This window comes from Triturus cristatus, chromosome 9 (genome assembly GCF_964204655.1).
Source record: "Triturus cristatus chromosome 9, aTriCri1.1, whole genome shotgun sequence".
NCBI classification, from domain to species: domain Eukaryota; kingdom Metazoa; phylum Chordata; class Amphibia; order Caudata; family Salamandridae; genus Triturus; species Triturus cristatus.
Genome location: NC_140592.1, coordinates 19,018,083 through 19,032,085, shown reverse-complemented (window position 1 = coordinate 19,032,085; position 14,003 = coordinate 19,018,083). Strand labels below are relative to the sequence as shown.

Sequence of the window (14,003 nt, the reverse complement as noted above, 5' to 3'; positions counted from 1 at the left end):
AGGGAGCTCCCTGCCGAAGGCATACAGAGGGAGCTCCCTGCCGAAGGCATACAGAGGGAGCTCCCTGCCGAAGGCATACAGAGGGAGCTCCCTGCCGAAGGCATACAGAGGGAGCTCCCTGCCGAAGGCATACAGAGGGAGCTCCCTGCCGAAGGTATACAGAGGGAGCTCCCTGCCGAAGGTATACAGAGGGAGCTCCCTGCCGAAGGTATACAGAGGGAGCTCCCTGCCGAAGGTATACAGAGGGAGCTCCCTGCCGAAGGCATACAGAGGGAGCTCCCTGCCGAAGGTATACAGAGGGAGCTCCCTGCCGAAGGTATACACGAGCCTGAGGGAGCCTCCTGCCGAAGGTATACAGAGGGAGCTCCCTGCCGAAGGTATAAAGAGGGAGCTCCCTGCCGAAGGTATACAGAGGGAGCCCCCTGCCGAAGGTATACAGAGGGAGCCCCCTGCCGAAGGTATACAGAGGGAGCCCCCTGCCGAAGGTATACAGAGGGAGCCCCCTGCCGAAGGTATACACGAGCCTGAGGGAGCTTCCTGCCGAAGGTATACAGAGGGAGCCCCCTGCCGAAGGTATACAGAGGGAGCTCCCTGCCGAAGGTATACACGAGCCTGAGGGAGCCTCCTGCCGAAGGTATACAGAGGGAGCTCCCTGCCGAAGGTATACAGAGGGAGCTCCCTGCCGAAGGTATACAGAGGGAGCCCCCTGCCGAAGGTATACAGAGGGAGCCCCCTGCCGAAGGTATACAGAGGGAGCCCCCTGCCGAAGGTATACAGAGGGAGCTCCCTGCCGAAGGTATACACGAGCCTGAGGGAGCTTCCTGCCGAAGGTATACAGAGGGAGCCCCCTGCCGAAGGTATACAGAGGGAGCTCCCTGCCGAAGGTATACACGAGCCTGAGGGAGCCCCCTGCCGAAGGTATACAGAGGGAGCCCCCTGCCGAAGGTATACAGAGGGAGCCCCCTGCCGAAGGTATACAGAGGGAGCCCCCTGCCGAAGGTATACAGAGGGAGCCCCCTGCCGAAGGTATACAGAGGGAGCCCCCTGCCGAAGGTATACAGAGGGAGCCCCCTGCCGAAGGTATACAGAGGGAGCCCCCTGCCGAAGGTATACAGAGGGAGCCCCCTGCCGAAGGTATACAGAGGGAGCCCCCTGCCGAAGGTATACAGAGGGAGCCCCCTGCCGAAGGTATACAGAGGGAGCTCCCTGCCGAAGGTATACAGAGGGAGCTCCCTGCCGAAGGTATACACGAGCCTGAGGGAGCTTCCTGCCGAAGGTATACACGAGCCTGAGGGAGCTTCCTGCCGAAGGTATACAGAGGGAGCTCCCTGCCGAAGGTATACAGAGGGAGCCCCCTGCCGAAGGTATACAGAGGGAGCTCCCTGCCAAAGGTATACACGAGCCTGAGGGAGCTTCCTGCCGAAGGTATACAGAGGGAGCTCCCTGCCGAAGGTATACAGAGGGAGCTCCCTGCCGAAGGTATACAGAGGGAGCTCCCTGCCGAAGGTATACAGAGGGAGCTCCCTGCTGAAGGTCTGCCTAGGTGTGTTCGTTCCTCTTCCCCGATGCAGATGTTTCTGGAGAGCGAGGCAGCCAATGATGAAGTAGGACACTTGGTGGTGCGCGAGGACACTCCTTCACTAAGAAGGTCTCGAGTTTTTATTTTTCAGTTCTGCAAGAAGCGTTTCTTCTCTTGAGTTCACCGGGTGCTCAGTTTACCGAGGACTAGGTCATGCTGCATTTTTAGTGAAAACTGAGGCTTCAAGACGCAGTGTGGGAAGAGCAGATCTGGAGGGAGTCCTCTGAGATGGTCAGTTTCTTGGACACAGAGAGGGAGAGTTCATCAGAGAGAAGCGGTTTGTACCCGGAGCACCCAGGACCCACCTCAAGGCGTGTACAGCAGTGCAAGGGGTGGAAGCGGCCCCTCCCTGAGATCTGACATGCAAGGAACTCTTGACAGACGTGAGATGCGCCCTGGGAAGCCCAAAGGATGTTCTTGCCATGATCTCATCTGGAAGGGACCTGAGCTTGGCCGCCTTCTGTGTCCTGTTCGGGTGCAAATCTCAGAGCCCCGAGTAGGCCCGAGTTGGTGGTGGGCAGTTCTTCACCTGAGCCCTCATCTTCTTATCTGAATCCAGTGGCAAGTGTGTTTGGGAACTTTCTGTCAACAGCTGACAAGAGTTTCCAATACACATTCACCACTGGATTAAGAGAAGGGCTGAGGTTAGGAATTGTTGGTGTTTGTTGTGTGTTATTCATGGGGGTGAATCCCCGCCCCGGCTGCCCCTCAACCCCCTTTGAGGATCCTATTTCTTGCCTTGTTGGTGGAAGGGTCTCAGCCGCTCACAATGGTCGGATGAAGTTTCTTGCATTGACGGCTCTAGCAGTGAATGGGAACAAACTCAGCTCCACTGGGGTTGGCTCTGAGGCGGTGTGACGTCCTGCAGAGCTGCATGACGTGGAGGTCAGTGGGGGATGTCACAGTAGAAGAAGCCCTCTGGTGCTCAAGCGAGAGGCAGAAGAAGACGGCAGCGGCTTGAAGACCTCGTGAAGTTTGGGCAGAGCCGTCTTTCTCGGTCAGTGGACAGCGGTGAGACAGACAGAGGGGTTAAACCGGACCAGTACCTGGACTTCAACACCATCCCTCCAAGATCCAGAACCGGGCATGTACGGTGCAGATAGGGCGACTAACCAATGAAACCCGCGTTACTAGGCCCTAGGCGTGGGTACCGGCTGATGATGCGGTTGGTTTTGAATACGGCGCAGGCTGGCAAGAATGGCCAGAGGAGTTATCAGGATGGGGCGGACGTTGTTAAATAGTCCAAAAACGGTACCCCACACCGACATGTGTGCATCAGTTGTACTCCAGGCTCAGTTGTCTGCGAGGTCTCGGTTATGGTCGTCTATACAATTGCAGAAGTGTGTCACAGTACGATGAGGGCAAACCCTGCACTAACACAAAACACCCAAAGAAAACAAACAAAAAAAAGAGGTCACCTTTAGCCACACCTAGGAGCGAGAAGGCAGCCTCTGGCGCCCACAGCTGAAGTGTTTGGTTTCCAGAAGGTGTTGAAGTCCGTGTTTTAGGCGCCCATGTTCTGCTGTGGTCCCGAGATGTGTCCTAGTGCGTCGGGTGACACTTCTTCCGTCACTTTGCGGTCTTACAGCGCGTGGTAGGCGAGGGCTCTTTGGCCCCTCCTTTGGCTTCTGCTGGGGCTGGTCCAGTCCACTGTTCTGTGACTAACGTTTTTGGCTACATCTGGGCAATAGAAGGAGTATGGGGCTCTGTGACGGCAGGGCCTTGTATTCTGATGTGTGACGGCTCTGCTGAAATGCCCCTCTCTTTCGCAAGAACTTCACAGCAGCGCTGGCACACTTATCCATAAGACTACACCCATTGTGATCAGGTCCTGCCAATTAGGCAGCCGTGCCCAGGCTGGCTCCGGTGCAATCTGAGATGGCCTGGCACCAGGGGCAGGGCACACAGGTATGTACCACCTATTCAAGAACAGGACCTCAGGGAAGAAAGGAAAGTGAGGCTGGAAATTAAACTGTTTGTGTCTGTAAACGAAAACACAGGAGCGGAGCAGGCTGCGGCTTGAGGCGCTGCCCAGCCGTCCTATCAGATCAGATATTCTCCAGGCAGGCCCCAGCTCAGAGACCTTCAACCGAAGCCCATCAGATCAGAACATGGCAGCTTACCAAAGAGGGTTCACGGCTGTGGGTTCACGCCTCACATGAGACGCGACTTTCAGAACACATGGACCGCCCTTGCATGAGACCTGCTCTAGCGTATGACAATGTTATAGTTCTATGCACACACTCCATACCCTTGAAGCACCTAAGTTTTTCAGAGGAATTTAATTCCCACCAGCAAAATAAACTCAAGCATCCTGGTCCTGCTCGACCTCTCCGCAGCTTTCAACACCCGTCAACCATCAAACATTGATTCAGATCGAGGGGACGGGTTTGGGCTTCACTAGCACCATCTTACAATGGTTCCCATGCCGGGGTTCGGCTTCACTAGCACCATCCTACAATGGTTCCTACGCTGCTTCACCAACCGACAGCAACTTATTGATAGGAACTCCCCGATGCCATACTCTGACCGCCACCTGCGGCGTCCCCCAGGACTCCATCATGTAAAACTTTTATTTGAAACTGATGGAGCGATTCCTGTAAACAGCAAGTATCGAGTGCCACCAGTGTGCTACAGCCCCAAACTCTACCTCATTATCCCCTGAACCAATGACATACAGAGATTCAAAGTCTGTCTCGAACACCTTCAAGCCTGGATGTCAACAAACTACCCGCTACTAAACCCCAGAAGGACTGATCTCTCCTGTTTGCCAACAATACCAAACATTGGCTGATCCAGTCATGGCCCTCCAACTTAAACCTAACCGGCTTCACACCCAGACTGGCATAACAGGTCAAATCCCTCGGATTCCCTCTCAATTTGACCCTCTCACTCAAAGAACACATTGCCCGGAAGACCGAAACAGCCTGCTCACAACTCTCTCACCTTGAAAGAGTGAAGCATTTTTTCTCAGAAGGCCATCATGGGATCCTTTCAAAAGGCTGGCCTCCAAAGTCTTTTTGAGCTGCTGCAAAGTCTGGCTGAGCAGGCCTGGAGGCTGTGTGAGGGTTTCACCCAAGGACTGGGAACCCAAATCAACCTTGGCGATACAGCTGAACCGGCTGGGGGAGGGGGTGCTAGTAAGAACCACTGCTCCCCTCTTTAGCGCCGCTGCTGCTTCTGTTACAGGGGGCTGACATAGAAGCTCTGCTGCAAAACCGACCCCCAGTAACAAAACCGTCTCCCAAACGCTCGAAAACCGCCCCCACCCTTCCAGCCCACTGGGCTAAAACCTGGTGCCCGCTACGGCCAGTCCGGCCTCGACTCGAACCTCTCACGCAAAGAACACATTGTCGAGAAGACCAGAACAGCCTGGTTCCCACTCTCTCCTGAAAAAGTGAACGCTTTTCTCCCAGGAGAGACTTCAAAAGAACAGTTTAACTCTCATTTCGCTCTCACCTGGAGGGGGGCAATGCCCTGCTCAGCAGCACTCCAGGGACCCCTGACTCCCCTGGGGGGCACCCTCCACGCGGGTGCGCATCTCCTCAAGGTGCTAAGGAATCCGTACCCATCACCCACCTGCGAAAGGACCCACAGCGGCTCCCGCTGCAGGCACAGGACCGTCTGAAGGGTCAGTTGCATCCCTTACAAGGGCCTCTATGCCAACAAGCCTGTGCCCGAGCGAGCACCCCACAGTATCTGTAGGTCAGAGCCAGGCGAGGAGGTCCAGCGCCCCCAGACTAGAGACTAGACACTGCAGGGAGGTGAGAACCGGCCTTCGCGGGCGAGGATCCGGACAACATCCTCTCTGAATCCAGGACAACGCCAACCCTCCGAGCAGTAGGGCGACATTGAAAACTCCCCTCTTCAAAGACCACCACCCCATGGGCTTTCTCCCACCTTCACGAGCTCTAGCTCCTCGCCCGTCCCCTCCTCCCTCTCTCCCCCCCACTGGGGATTGGCCCTTGTAGAGCCAGGTGCGTGCTTTAGAAATACCAAACCATACGAACCAAACATGCATACACACAATGGTAAGTGTGGGCACAGTGTGACGTCATTACTGGTGTGTTCAAGACACTGCATGGCGAGTAGTGATAGAGAAGGGTGCAAGGGGTGAATGAACATGCTGTACAATGGCCTCAGTGTGCCCCAACATTATATTCACCCATGCTACGTTGGAGCAGCTTCCGATGCCAGCTTCGTGCCAACCTTTCAGCTTAGCTCTGCAATGCTGAACAACCCTCTGCAGTGACTGGTTAGGGGTAACCAAGGTGCAAGTTGCACGGTAGCCAGTGGGTTGTTACCTGGTTGATATTGGGTAGCTGAGCTGACCATCTGTAATGAATTTGAAAAGAAACTTAAAGTGCCTGGACACTGATCTTGCTGGCGAGTGGCACTTTTTGAGTGAAAGTGCTTCAGCACAGAATGGGGTGGCATCTATGGGACTGGCTGTATGCCACATCATGGAGCTGGTAGACAGGCATTTGACTAGAACCTACACATACCTTGTTACGCATCCACCCACAAGTCTCCTAATCCGACCCCGCATGTTTCTGCCAACAACGCAGTGCGCCCGCAGTCTGTAACGAGAGGTGCCACCAGTTGTACCAGACTTAAGATCTCCAGTAAGGATCAGCCCTGGCACCCTTTCCTCTCGATGCAAGGTGTTCAACTAGTCTGGTGGGTAGGTCCTTGAATTTACTGCAAACTCATAAGAGGACCCTGTGAATGGACAACCAAGAATGGACTTCTTTGTTTAACCCTCAATTAGATCAGTTCAGGGGCTCCACAAAGATACTCAACGCGATTCATGGTTCAGGCACTCGTTCTGCTCAAAGACCTTTCCAGAGGTAGACCTTTCCAGAGGTAGACCTTTCCAGTGGCAGGCCTATCCAGAAGTGGGCCTTTCCAGTGGCGGGCCTATCCAGAGGCGGGCCTATCCAGAGGCAGCTCTACAGAAAGGAACTTCCAATCAGCTGCCTCGGGCAGCACAAGTGGACAGCCCCAGGGCGCATCTAGAGGCACCAAACATGGCCTCTATCCTAGGGGAAGTGATGCAGCACGTCAGACTCCATGGCTCACAACAATATCTAAGAGGCAGAATCATGTACTCAGCAGATCGGAATGAAGAATGAGGCAACCAGAACTGCAAAGATTAAGTTGAACTAAAGAAAGTGCTCCAGATGCGCAGAACCCCGGTCCGCCGTCAGCACCGAGAAGCTGCCATGAAGGAGCTCGATGACGTATCATCGACATGGGTGAACATCCATGCTGATTGGATGGTCACCCCATCAAGGATCACATGACTCCGGCCCTGCGGGAAGTTCACTAGGTGCCCAAACACCAGAACTCAATTCAAACGCAGACTCCTCACTCGCAGGGCCGTCCATCGCAAAAACCCCCCTTACCTCGCAGCTCTTCTCATCACCTAGAGTGAAGACTGAGGCCTTTGGAGCTTTAACAGTCATTCCTCGTAGCCACTTCCAGCCCCTTGACCTCTCTTCTTCCACCTGTGAGAACCCAACGTGACTTATTCCCTGCCCTTCAAGAAACCCCTAAAGACCCACCTGTCCCTTCATCACCTCAACTAACTCCTCCAATGTCCCTTCCCTCTATTATTTGTGCGCTAATGTCCTTCCTTCTCCACACAGTTTCTTCCTGGTTATTTGCAAAGTCTGCTTACTCCTTCCTGGTGAAGACATACACAAGAAGCCGCAGCAAAGATGTAGGACGTGCCCCGGGCACCAGGGCCTTCTAGGGTTGAAGACCCAAAGCTGGCTTACTCCTTCCTGGTGAAGACATACACAAGAAGCCGCAGCAAAGATGTAGGACGTGCCCCGGGCACCAGGGCCTTCTAGGGTTGAAGACCCAAAGCTGGCTTACTCCTTCCTGGTGAAGACATACAGAAGAAACAGCAGCACAGATGTAGGACGTGCCCCGGGCACCAAGGCCTTCTAGGGTTGAAGACCCAAAGACGGCTTACTCCTTCCTGGTGAAGACATACACTAGAAGCCGCAGCACAGATGAAGGACGTGCCCCGGGCACCAGGGCCTTCTAGGGTTGAAGACCCAAAGCTGGCTTACTCCTTCCTGGTGAAGACATACACAAGAAGCCGCAGCAAAGATGTAGGACGTGCCCCGGGCACCAGGGCCTTCTAGGGTTGAAGACCCAAAGCTGGCTTACTCCTTTCTGGTGAAGACATACAGAAGAAACAGCAGCACAGATGTAGGACGTGCCCCGGGCACCAAGGCCTTCTAGGGTTGAAGACCCAAAGACGGCTTACTCCTTCCTGGTGAAGACATACACTAGAAGCAGCAGCCAGATGTAGGACGTGCCCGGGCACCAGGGCCTTCTAGGGTTGAAGACCCAAAGCTGGCTTACTCCTTTCTGGTGAAGACATACAGAAGAAACAGCAGCACAGATGTAGGACGTGCCCCGGGCACCAAGGCCTTCTAGGGTTGAAGACCCAAAGACGGCTTACTCCTTCCTGGTGAAGACATACACTAGAAGCAGCAGCACAGATGTAGGACGTGCCCCGGGCACCAAGGCCTTCTAGGGTTGAAGACCCAAAGACGGCTTACTCCTTCCTGGTGAAGACATACACTAGAAGCCGCAGCACAGATGAAGGACGTGCCCCGGGCACCAGGGCCTTCTAGGGTTGAAGACCCAAAGCTGGCTTACTCCTTCCTGGTAAAGACATAAGAGAGAAGCAGCAGCACAGATGTAGGACGTGCCCCGGGCACCAGGGCCTTCTAGGGTTGAAACCCAAAGCTGGCTTACTCCTTCCTGGTGAAGACATACACTAGAAGCAGCAGCACAGATGTAGGACGTGCCCGGGCACCAGGGCCTTCTAGGGTTGAAGACCCAAAGCTGGCTTACTCCTTCCTGGTAAAGACATAGGAGAGAAGCAGCAGCACAGATGTAGGACGTGCCCCGGGCACCAGGGCCTTCTAGGGTTGAAACCCAAAGCCGGCTTACTCCTTCCTGGTGAAGACATACAGAAGAAACAGCAGCACAGATGTAGGACGTGCCCCGGGCACCAGGGCCTTCTAGGGTTGAAACCCAAAGCTGGCTTACTCCTTCCTGGTGAAGACATACACAAGAAGCAGTAGTACAGATGTAGGACGTGCCCCGGGCACCAGGGCCTTCTAGGGTTCAAGTCCCAGAGTCCGCTGCTCTTCTTCTCGCCTGCACTGTCCTCCAGCTCCACCGGCGCTGCTCCCCTCAAGACAAACTGCACCCTCAGCTGCTGAGCCATGGTGGCATGTCATGGGTGGAGGGCACTCACTGCCACAGACTGAAATTTGCAGCCATATCCACTCGATACAGTAAATCAGAACTTCAAGAACGGACGTGTGCAATATGTGACCCTGACTCGCGCTCCTCCAGCGCTTTGAAGCCAGGTTGGCACTCTATAAACCCCCTGCACACCTGCAAGGAAACACTCCTCACACCAGTGCTGTTCTGGCCAGCATCACCTTCTAGAGTGCCCACTGCCCACCTGCTGTACCCACCGCTGTGCCCGGCCCATCTCCGGAGAGGGTTCCTCTGCCCTGAAGGTGCCCCACATGTTCGGTTAAAAGGCCACGTTGACACCTCTGCCCCCTGACACTGACCTGCAGGAGGTGCACATGGAAGCGACTCGCTCATGTTTGGACAAAATTCTGAAATATAATATGTTTTGTAAAGATGTTCCGTGGGGGGGTGCTGCCTCATCTTCCTGGTTCCTTGGTCCAGGGCGGTGTAGGGACGGGGCTATCCCATGTTAAACCCGTGTAAAGATTCTTCGACCCCCCCCCCCCCCATACACCCAGGTCTGGGTGGGGGCGCCTGGCACTGGTGAACAGCCCAAGCTCCCGGGGCTCGGTAACCTACCTCCAGCTAATGGCGGAGCTGTGTCTGAACTTCTCATGACATACACAGAAGCTCAGCGCCTAGAGGAGAACAGGCGGTACCAGGGCGCACGTACAGACCTGAGTAACGACCCCGTGAGCGAGTCAGAGGGGTCAGGCGTGGCCTCATAACCATGGACAGTCAGTGAACGGGGGCTGCCACTGGGGCCCTACACATGGGACCAGGACTCTGAAGTACATGTATGCAAGAGGTCCGAGAGGCACGTGGTATCGCCTCCGCGAGCATGCTAACAGTTACCTCCACCGTGCCAGTACAGCGGTAACACAGTCAGAGGCATGACATGCCCCGGGGCAACATAATAACATACATGCAACCTGTGTGCATCCATGCTCGCTCCCTTAAAGAGAGCAGTGGCATACATGCATGTCGGGTTCCAGAGCTCATACATGAACACAGAAGACCCACCCTATGGATCCCATCACAGGCCAGATGTAAACACCAAGAGCTAACATACACTGGCCCCTCAAAGCAATGCACACACATGAAAGGATCCAGTGACCAACAGCGGTCATACATGGGTGAACACCTCAACACAATGCAAACATACACATACATGACACCATCCAAGACTACACAGATGAATGCACCGGCAGCACAAAGGAGGACACAGAGGGCATGATCAGGGGACCCAGAAAAACGCATGTGTGATCCATCTGAGAGCCTGAACGCTTACCCGGTCACCCCCTCAGCGCAATGCAATCATGCACATACATGACGCTATTTGGGGATCTGCAGCTGACATTAAGTGACCAAACGTGGACACCCCATTAAAGCAGTGTGGAGGTGCACATGGGTAATGTGCTCTGGTGACCCAAAACCAACTTACAGCGTCAAAGCCTCTGTTTATTTCAAAACAGCAATTAATTATTCAGAGGGAATGACTCATTGTGTGGCCTTAGGGCTAAACTCAGCACAAAGGGTCAGCTTCCCAATGTTGCCAACACAGACCAGATACAAAGCCAGCTCTGGTGGCCCAAAGGCAACAACCAGGGGTCGCGCCCTGTCATTACTTCTAAGCAGCAGCAAGCAACTCCCTGGGAATGACGAGACGTGTGCTCTTGGGACCCAAAGCCAGCCTGCCATGGTTCTCTCTCCATCAGCGCAGCCTCGGCACACACAGGGCGCACAGCCTGCCCAGGGGGCCCAAAGCTAACACACAGGGAGGGGGACACATCACAGTCCTTAAACACAGCTGCAGGGCCCTGGGAACACGTTCAACCTATCCAAGGCCGGGACAAACTGAGCCGGTGCCGAGGCGCACCCCCCGAATAATAGGAAGGAACAAGAAACATTGAGTCTTAAAGGAACGTCACAGCACTTTCATAGTAACAGCGTTAAAAGTCTGCGAAAACAGTAACATCATAATGAAAGCGGCTCGCAGGCTTAGCGCAGGCTCGCGCACTGCCAGGCGGGGGTCACCTTCAGCCCCCGGTGTGTGAGGAGAGGTGGACGGGGGTGGGGCGCGCGGAAGGGCCCATCCATCGATCGTTGAACTGCGGAGGATTACGCCGGTCGATCGGATCCTTATCGACATCGTGTCGTTCTGTGACACGGACAGTTCGGACCTCTTCCCAGATGTGAGGCTTTGGGACCCGCATGCGCCCCTCGGAATCTGCACCCCAAACAGGGTGGAGGGGGGCCTTTGGACAAGAACGTTAGGGGGGGGGGGGGGTTGCTGGCTCTCTGAGAGGAGAGGGGGTGAACCCGGAGGCAGGAGGACAGTCCTAGGAGGCGAGGAGTATTAGATGAACCGTGTGAATTCAAATCAATACATATTACCCGCCCTACAAACACAGAACCCCAGGTGTGTACGCGTGGGAGGGGGGTAATTCCTTGGGGGGGGGGGGGGGGTAATTCATTCTGGGAGTTACCCGCTTCTTTCACTTGACCCTCAAACCCCCCCCCCCTCCCACCTCACTGAAACGAGGTGCAGGCGACAGTGTGTGTGTGTGGGGGGGGGGGGGGGGGCGAAGCTAGGGACAGTTCGGGAGCTGGGGCAGGGAGGGTTATGAAGCCTGGGGCAGGCTTGGGTGGGGGCTGATGAAGTAAGGCATTGAGTCAGAGGAGGGAGTGATATAAGTGAGAAGTTGGGGTGAGAGGTCATGAGAAGAGGTGGTGGGTGCAGTGGGGGGCGAGGGGGGATGAAGCCAGCAGGAGGTGTGGAGCAGGGGTTAGTGGAGGGGGTGTTGGGTGGAGGTGAGGAGGGGCGAATAAGCCAGTGGAAGGTGACTCGTTCCAATCAGAAGAGGGGCTATGAAGCCAGGTGGAGAGCGGCGTTATGGGGAAGGAACAGTGTCTATGGAAGAGGGGGAGCGGGGCAGAGGGGGAGCGGGGCTACGGGAGGGGGTGATTGGGGCAGGCGGGGTGAAGAGCGGGGGCGATGTGGGCAGATGGAGGTGGGGAGCGGGAGTCAGTGATAAGAGTTGAGGTTCGTGGCGGGGTGATAGGTGCCGATGGGAGGCTGGGTTAAGGGGGGTGATAGGAGCTGGGGTTAGCGGAGGGGTGACAGGGGCAGGTAAGGAGGAGGGGTGAAGAAGGCAGTGGGAGGAGATCAGCTGTGGTCAGAGGAGGGGGTGGTGAAGCCAGGGGCACAGGAGGAGGGGTGACGGCTGCGCCGGGATTCCCACGCTCTTCCCCGGGGGCAGGAGGGCTCCACGGACGCCCCCTGCAGTCTCAAGGTCTCCGGCCGCCCTTACCTGCTCTACTCCAGTCCTGGGGGAGGTCCCATCCGGCTCCGGTGCCCTCAGCTCTCCTGTCCGGGCTCCACACTGCCCTCTCTCCCGGCTCCGCGCAGCTCTCTCCGGCTACAGAGCGCGATATGCCTCTGTGAGAGACCCCCGGAGTCAGGCCACGCCCCCGCAGCCAGGCCACGCCTACACTGAAGTTTGCTACGCCCATGTATGAGTTGGCCGCGCCCATAGATAGGGAAGTCACGCCCACATGCGGGCAGACACGCCTTCCTGCAGACAGGCCACGCCCATTAACGAGCGGGCTAAGGTAAAAAGAGGCCACGCCCACAAAGGAGAAGGCACGCCACACCCCCAAAGAGCCAGCTAGCGTGTGAACCCCGCCCCACCACCACAAACACACGTGCCACCACTCAGTCATCGCCCATGGGTTCCAGCAGAGCTGCCCCCCCCCTGCCCGGCCGGGGCCTGCACCCTGAGCACAGCACGTGCACCCGCGGGCAGGCTGCGTTCTGAAGGGGGAGCCACACAAAACAATAAAAACTGACCATTCGTCCAGCCCGGCCAAAGGGGCTGGGCTTAATGCCACTGTAGGTCTGTCTGCCTACCCTTACTACAAGCAACCCACGGCTCTGTCACCCAAACCCCACGAAAACAAGGTTTCTGACAGACACCACTCAGATCCGCTTAGATCAGGTATCCGTCACAGAGGCCACGCCCACCAATCCTCTCTCCACGCATGCCCCGCCCACCCGTCTGAGGCAGCTCAAATCCTGTTAAAATATAGTCTGTGGCTCAGAAGCCCCGCCCACAGTCTCGGTCCACTCCAACCCTCCTTCTTAGATCAAGCTACCGAGGCCCCTCTCCACAAACCCTCTGCCTCCACAATCCCCGCCTACAAAGCCTCTGGCTTGATCACCACGCCCACACCAAGCCTGTGCCTCACTGACTCCTCCCACATCAAGACTCTGGCCACTGAGCCACGCCCATCGCCAATCTCTACCCTACCTGCTGCATCCGCCCACAGCAAAACCACACCCTGCTCCTCCAACAGGCCACGCCTCCTTAAGTGAAGACCCGCCTACTCAGAACGCCTACGTGCAAGCTCCGCCCATTCCAGCTGGCTGTGAACACTGGGCAGGATACTTCCAGATGTGTGAGTACCGCATCCAGATGTTCTGGGACCCATTACCGACAGGTGTCTGGACAGATCACCTCTCCACCAACGAGCCAGCACATGGATGAATGAATGAATACATGATCTAGGGAAGAGGCTACCTACACTTGCCAACGCCCCGGCACTGCGGGAATGGAAAACACGGACGACTGGGAAAGCACCTCTCATACTCGGTCACCTCGCGACTCTAGGCGCTGTTTGCCGCTCTCCCACAGTCACAAGGACCAGGGGAGAGAGCAGGGGGGTGGGGGGGGGGGCGTGGTGATGCTAGAATCACACAGGGGTGGGGGGGATGAAAGAACACGTGGAGAAGTGAACGGATGGAGCAACGTGTGCGTGAAGGAATGTTTTAATGAACATATGATTGCTTTAATATGTGAATGAATGAAGATACATGTGAGTGTCTGCATGTAACAATATGTGCTTTAATGGTGATGGAAGACATGCCTGCGTGAATCAATGCGTTAATGGACATACAATGAACATATACATGAACCAATGGGTGTACCACGTTGTCGAGGGGGGTTTCCAGCATTTTTGAAGGGGTTTTCGTTGCACAACTGTAGTCTAAGAGATGCTCACTCACCTGAAGCCGACGGTTGGCCCTTCTGCGAGGTCATGACCTTGAAGATGAAGGCTCACAGAG

The 14,003-nt window shown here is 55.8% G+C and overlaps 1 protein-coding gene across 1 annotated transcript in view; it reads right to left on the bottom strand.

Moving 5' to 3' along the window:
* PLXNB1 (plexin B1) overlaps positions 1 to 12,496 on the bottom strand; it is a 469,341-nt gene extending 456,845 nt beyond the window's left edge. The window contains exon 1 of the mRNA XM_085624251.1: positions 12,190 to 12,496. The gene's annotated coding sequence lies outside the window, so the exon portion shown is untranslated. The remainder of the gene's footprint in view (positions 1 to 12,189) is intronic.
* Positions 12,497 to 14,003: the final 1,507 nt, after the last annotated feature.